This window comes from Rhinoderma darwinii, chromosome 4, assembly GCF_050947455.1.
Source record: "Rhinoderma darwinii isolate aRhiDar2 chromosome 4, aRhiDar2.hap1, whole genome shotgun sequence".
Lineage (NCBI taxonomy): Eukaryota > Metazoa > Chordata > Amphibia > Anura > Rhinodermatidae > Rhinoderma > Rhinoderma darwinii.
In genome coordinates, this window is record NC_134690.1 from 234179666 (window position 1) to 234187109 (window position 7444).

Consider the following 7444-nt stretch of genomic DNA (forward strand, 5'->3'; position numbering starts at 1 on the left):
GGACCATCCTGCTGTCCACAATCTTGGCCACCTCGAATTCTACCCCCTCAGGGGTGAGAACAGGGACCGGAGCTTTCCTCGAGGGAGCCAAGGACGGGGAGCAGCGTTTAAGGAGGGAGGCATGAAAGACGTCGTGCACTCGAAAAGACGGGGGCAACTCCAGTCAGAAGGAGACAGGGTTAAGGACTTCAATGACCTTGTACGGCCCTATAAACCGGGGAGCAAACTTCTTGGACGGGACTTTAAGGCGCAAATTTTTAGAAGATAGCCACACCAGATCCCCGACCACAAACAAGGGGTTAGCAGAACGTCTTCTATCTGCCTGAGTCTTTTGTATGCTCTGGGATGCCTCTAGGTTCTTCTGAACCTGGGCCCAAACTGTGCACAGTTCCTGATGAACGACATCTACCTCGGGATTGTTGGAACTACCAGGTGAAACAGAGGAGAACCGTGGATTAAACCCAAAATTACAGAAAAAGGGGGAGACCCCTGACGAGTTACTGACCCGGTTATTAAGGGAAAATTCGGCGAGGGGAATGAATGAGACCCAATCATGTTGACAGTCAGAGATAAAACACCTTAAATATTGTTCTAGAGACTGATTAGACCTCTCCGTTTGGCCATTAGTTTCAGGATGGAAAGCCGAGGAGAAGGACAGATCAATCTCCAACTTTTTACAGAAGGCTCTCCAAAACAATGAAACAAATTGTACCCCTATGTCAGAAACAATATTGACAGGAACCCCATGGAGACGCAGGATGTGTTTGACAAACAAGGTAGCTAACGTCTTAGCATTGGGTAGTTTTTTGAGGGGCACAAAGTGGCACATCTTACTGAAGCGGTCTACTACAACCCACACCACCGACTTTCCTTGAGATGGAGGCAAATCGGTGATAAAATCCATGGAGATATGGGTCCAAGGTCTCTGGGGAATGGGCAAAGAACATAGTAAGCCCGCTGGTCGGGACCTGGGAGTCTTGGACCTAGCACAAACCTCACAAGCGGCGACGTAGGCCTTAACGTCTTTAAGCAACCCAGGCCACCAGTAGTTTCTGGCAATGAGGTGATTGGTACCCTGGATGGCCAGATAGTGCAGAGTCATGATTTTCCCTAAGTACCCTTAGCCGGAGTTGCAGGGGAACAAACAGCTTGTTCTCAGGAAGGTTCCCGGGAGCTGAACCTTGATCAGCCGCAATTTCGGAGACTAAATCAGAATCAATAGAGGAAATGATTATACCTGGGGGCAAAACACAAGCAGGATCTTCCTCTGAAGGAGGGCTGGCCATGAAGCTACGCGACAGTGCATCTAGTTTAATATTTTTAGACCCAGCCCTATAGGTGACCAAAAAGTTGAATCTAGTAAAAAATAACGCCCATCGAGCTTGTCTCGGGTTTAGCCTCCGGGCAGATTCTAGGAAAACCAGATTCTTGTGGTCGGTAAGGACCGTTACCTGGTGCCTAGCCCCCTCCAGGAAGTGGCGCCACTCTTCAAATGCCCATTTAATGGCTAAGAGTTCGCGGTTGCCAATGTCATAGTTACTCTCAGTGGGTGAGAACTTCCTGGAGCAGTAGGCACAGGGACGGAGATGGGTGAGGGACCTGGTACCCTGGGACAAGAAAGCACCCACTCCCACCTCGGAGGCGTCAACCTCCATGATGAACGGCTCCATTTGGTTAGGCTGAATCAGCACTGGGGCCGAGATAAAGCACTTCTTAAGGACCTCAAAAGCCTGGAGGCCAGTGGAGGAGATCAGCACCTTTGCGAGTGAGATCCGTAAGAGGCTTAGCGATGACCGAGAAGTTAGCAATAAATCTCCTGTAATAATTAGCAAACCCCAGGAAGCACTGTAACGCCTTCAGGGAGGCAGGTTGGACCCATTCCGCCACAGCCTGAACCTTGGCAGGGTCCATGCGGAATTCATGAGGAGTGAGGATTTGACCCAAAAATGGTATCTCTTGCACCCCAAAAACACATTTTTTGGATTTAGCAAACAGTTTGTTTTCCCGAAGGGCCTGGAGCACCTTCCTGACATGCTCAATGTGGGAGGACCAGTCCTTGGAAAACACCAGTATGTCATCAAGGTACACTACAAGAAATACCCCCAGGTAGTCTCTTGAAATCTCATTTATGAAATTCTGGAAGACCGCGGGAGCATTACACAACCCAAAGGGCATGACGAGGTATTCGAAATGACCTTCGGGCATGTTAAACGCAGTCTTCCACTCATCCCCCTCTTTGATGCGGATAAGGTTATAAGCCCCCCATAGATTAAACTTAGAGTATCATTGGGCCCCCTGAACCTGATTGAAGAGATCAGGAATCAAAGGAATCAAAGGAAGGGGATACTGGTTCCTTACAGTGATCTTATTCAAGTTTCGGTAATCGATGCACGGCCTAAGACCACCATCCTTCTTCCCTACGAAGAAGAAGCCAGCACCTACCGGAGAAGTAGAGGGGCGAATGTAACCCTTGGCCAGGCATTCCTGGATATACTCTCTCATGGCTTCACGTTCGGGACAAGAGAGATTAAATATCCTACCCTTAGGGAGCTTAGCTCCTGGTACCAAATCGATTGCGCAATCGTACTCTCTATGAGGAGGTAACACTTCGGAGGCCTTTTTAGAAAAAAAATCAGCGAAGTCCTGAATAAAAGGTAGAGTGTTCACCTCCTCAGGGAGAGAAATAAAATTAACAGAAAAACATGACGTCATGCATTCATTACCCCATTTGGTAAGATCCCCAGTATTCCAGTTATACGTGGGATTATGCATCTGCAACCAGGGTAGGCCTAAAACCAAATCGGACCCTGCATCACCAGTACAGAGCACTGCTCCAAATGCATGGAGCCAACAAGGAGTTCAAAAACAGGGGTATGCTGCGTAAAATAACCATTAGCAAGAGGAGTGGAGTCGATACCCAGTACCGGGACAGGTTTAGGCAATTCAATCAATGGCATAGCTAGAGACATAGCAAATTCCACAGACATAATATTAGCAGAAGACCCTGAATCCACGAAGGCATTGCCGGTAGCAGACCTACCACTTCCTAAAGTCAAAACAGTACTCCTCAACGGGTCTCTTACCCTGACGTAAGGTCACCAGCTGACTCTCGGCAAAGGCAGTCTTGTCCTGCATTTGCTGAGCCAGGGTCTCAAGGGGGTCCATAGTTGTGTCAGGGACCAGGGTAGAAAAGGTATATGGGCCTGTGATTATGTAAAGACGGGGTAGGGATACAGACAGGTGAGCCCTAATCTACCCGCCACTCAGTCCCTGCCTACTTGCAACGGCCCGTCTTAGGTGACGGCGTACAACTGGGCGACGGTCCCTACTCTCACTATGTGCACGACAGACAGACAGACAAGTGTACAAAGAAGCTAAGGGAAAAGGGGCACATGCCCACGGCAACACCGTGAGCTACAAGAGTAGTGAACGAGCCGAGTCAAACCAGGAGTGTACGAGGTACCAAACGCAGAGCAAGAGAGTAGTCAGCAAAGCCAGGGTCAATATGAAGCAGAGGACAAATAGTACAAGCAGCAGCAGCAGAGCCAGGAAACAAGCAGAATCACAGGCAAAGGAGAAGCAGGAAATGAAGGTATAAATAGACAGAGGGCGGGAGCTAGCTCCGTCTGGCCAGGCTGTGATAGGCTATCCCACTCCTCAGCCTCCCAGCCTGAGTGGCAGAAGAAGGAGTCACTCTATAAGACTTAGGAGCAGGTGCAGACTGACTAACCACGGGCATCGACACAGAAGCTGTGTCTGGCAGATCCTTTACACACGCACACAAGAATACTCCCAGAAGAACCTTCCAAGAAGTGAACGGGATGATTTTTTAGATTCCAATTTGTTGCAGATTTCAAAAAGAAAAATACCAGACGAGCAGGCCGCAGGAGAAACAGAGGGAGGAAGAACCCGTTTTCAGAAATTGACGTACCACAAGGGACAGAAGTAATTTCAAGACAGCAACAAAAGGACCAAATAGTGGTAAATATTTCTAGTCATCCTCTATCTAATGTACAATTACAATTACTGTCAAAGGGTCTTTCTTTTTGTCCTAATCAGCATATTGACTGGTTTCAGTTAGAATTGGATTTGTTTAGATTTATTAGAGCTATTAAACTGAAAGTTTGGTTTGATACACAACCCAAAAATATAGTGATTCATGACACTCTCCCAACACTATCTTTAAATAAATTGGGATTATTTAATAAAAGCTTATTTCAACCTCCTGTCACAGCACATGCGATAGAAACATTCAGAGAATTAGTTCAGAAAGACATTAATATTCTGAGGGCTAAAACACATGGTCATGATTTTAAACAGCCTAACATGACCTCTTCTGACATTGCGGCATTAGAGGAATTGGTCCATAACCATGATCTTACGATAAAACCCGCCGACAAAGGCGGAGCAATCGTGGTTATGGACACTGACATGTTTATAAGGGAATGCAATAGACAACTGTCTGATACTAATGTTTATAGGGTATTGAAAGGTGATCCCAGACAAGATATTATACGCAAAATTACAACACTTACTACTTCAGCATTAACTGAAAGAACGATTGATCAAACCTTACAAAAATTTCTTATCGTAGAATTTCCTATAACTCCCTGTTTATACCTGTTACTAAAGATTCATAAAAGCTTGACGAATCCCCCGGGTCGCCCCATTGTGTCCGGTAGGGGTTCATTAATGAGTAACATCTCCATCTTTGTAGATAAAGTGTTAAGAAATTTTGCTATAAATTCTAAATCCTATATTAGAGATACTACCAATTTTGTACAAAAATTAAAAATAATTGCTTTACCAGAGGGATCTCTTTTGGTTTCCTTTAATGTAACTTCCCTTTATACGTCAATTAGCCATAGTAAAGGTCTTGATGCAGTGAGACGTAAACTAGCGGCTTCAGAATATGATGCTACTTCATGTGAATTTATTATGTCTTTGGTGGAGCTCATTTTGACTTCGAATTATTTTTTATTTAATGACAGCTATTATATTCAACTGAAAGGAACGGCCATGGGGTCCAACATGGCTCCGACCTATGCCAACATCTTTATGGACACAATGGAGGAGATGTCGGTCTATGTATCCCACCACTTCTCACATGTTTTGAGGTGGTGGCGATACATAGACGATATCTTCCTCATTTGGACAGATACTGTTACCGCATTAGATGATTTTCATCAATTTCTTAATTCTATGGATGATGATATCCAATTTACCATGACTTATTCGACGGACAGCATCCAATTTTTGGATGTTACAGTACTATTTGACAATAATACTTTAAAAACGAGAATGTACACCAAAGTAACAGACCGAAACACTTTATTGAGATATGAGAGTTGTCATCCAAAAAATATGGTTAAGTCCTTACCATATAGTCAAATGATTAGGGCCAAACGTAATACTGACAAACAAGAAGATCTAGACAAATCATTAAACATCATGACCAATAACTTTCTACAGAGGGGATATCCTAAATCACTGCTGCTATCTCATAAGAACAAGATCTGCAATATTACTAGGGATAGTCTGTTTCAGACTTCAAAATCCCCTACACGAAAAAAACGCATTCCATTCATTTCGACTTATAGTGAAGTTAGTGGGGATCTCTCTAGGATTATGAATAAACACTGGTAAATTATTAGCAATAGTTATGGTCATATTGAGGAATTGAACAACAATCCTTTAATGTCTTATAGACGTTCACAAAATCTTTGTGACAGATTGGTTAAGACTAGGGTACAAGAACGTAGAAAAGGGTCGCAATCTATACTTAAGCCTTTAAAATCTGGGAATGTCCCGTGCCACAGATGTGTGAATTGCTCATTAATGTGCAGGGGCAACATTTTCATACATCCATTAACTGGTAAGCAGTTTGACATCAGATATCAATTTACTTGTGATTCTGATTGGGTCATATATGTTTTATGGTGTCCCTGCGGCCTCTTATATGTGGGTGAAACCACTTGTCCTTTTAAAACCCGTTTAAATAACCACCGTTAATCCATTCGAAAAAAGAAACTTGATTTGCCTGTAGCCAAACACTTCTCGGAACATGGACATAATGAAAGGGATCTAACATTTATGATTCTTGATCATATCCCGCCATTACAATATGGCGGTGATAGACACATGGCATTACATAAAAAAGAATTGAGATGGATATTGTTGTTGAAAACATTGAGACCAGATGGTCTCAATGTGGAGTTTAATATAGATAGGATTGCCATGTGATGTCCTTATTTCTCTGCTCTATTTTGAGATTCTCCAATGTTCTCTTTGGCAATGATTTATGACACATTTTATTTTTTATTTTTATTGTTATGTTTAATTTTTTATACACCGAATTCTTAATTTTTTTTGTATTTCTTATAGATCCGAACAGCACTCCCAACAGAACTTCAGGATCTCTTGTGTGTGTATATATATTCATCAGTAATGAATTCGCTAAACAGACATCAAACATTGCTGTATTACGAGTTTGGCCCTAAAATACATTAATAAAAGTATGTTTCATCTGGTATTTATTTATAGTCTCCTTGTTTGGGGATAAGTAACGTTGAGATATTGGGGTACTAGTCATATCCTTAATTCTATCATTACATTATGTCGCCAAAAGAAACGCTATTGGTCCGTTACACATGAGAGGTTGGTGGAATATCCTGTGTACATGAAGATGTTATCAGTGGGTTCTGGAAATCCCGGGAGTGTGATCATTCTGACCACGTAACTGTGAGCAGAGATCCACATACCCACGTGTGGATCAACAACAGTAATCTTTCATTATGACGAAAGTCTGATATGTTTAAACTTTGCCTTCTCCCTCCCTCTTTTCCTCTTGATATCTCCGTTGCTTACCTGCAGTAGCCTTTATTATATATGGCTTTTTTCATTATGGACCAATTGACTCGATACAACAATGTTAACAGAGTTGTTATAATGTATGATAACGCGATTAATACTGTAGCCAATGAAGTGTGGAGGATTGGCATCAGTAGCTTGACAACTGAGGACGCAAACTGTGTCGTCATCACGCGCTTGGAGCGCCCTGTTGCCTAGCAGCGGTATACTTCCGCTTCTATGCTTCACACAGGCGCACTCCACACTAAGACATCTTGATTACAATGCGGTGAACAGCTGAACATCGCTATGGATTCCAATGTCTATACAGGCTAATGAAGACCTGAAGTTCTGATTGGTGAGAGGATATACGATACTTTATGTCAACACTGCAGAGGCATATGTGATTATGTCCTAATCATTTGTTTTTAATGATTTCTGTACTATGTATTGTTTTTCACAATATGGTATATGCACATTAGCACTTTATGTGTCATATTTTTATTTTTTATTGATACCCTAAACTACTTGTTGATAACGATTCTTTGCACTATGCACTTTATTTGCACCTTAATGAGATCAATTATGCAAATTG

General features: G+C 42.9%; 1 long non-coding RNA gene across 2 annotated transcripts in view; it reads left to right on the forward strand.

The window, feature by feature from the left end:
• Positions 1-6491, forward strand: part of LOC142761045 (uncharacterized) — a 28757-nt gene extending 22266 nt beyond the window's left edge. For both annotated transcript variants that reach the window (XR_012883488.1, XR_012883489.1), the window contains exon 3: positions 6385-6491. This is a non-coding gene — a long non-coding RNA (uncharacterized LOC142761045). The remainder of the gene's footprint in view (positions 1-6384) is intronic.
• Positions 6492-7444: the final 953 nt, after the last annotated feature.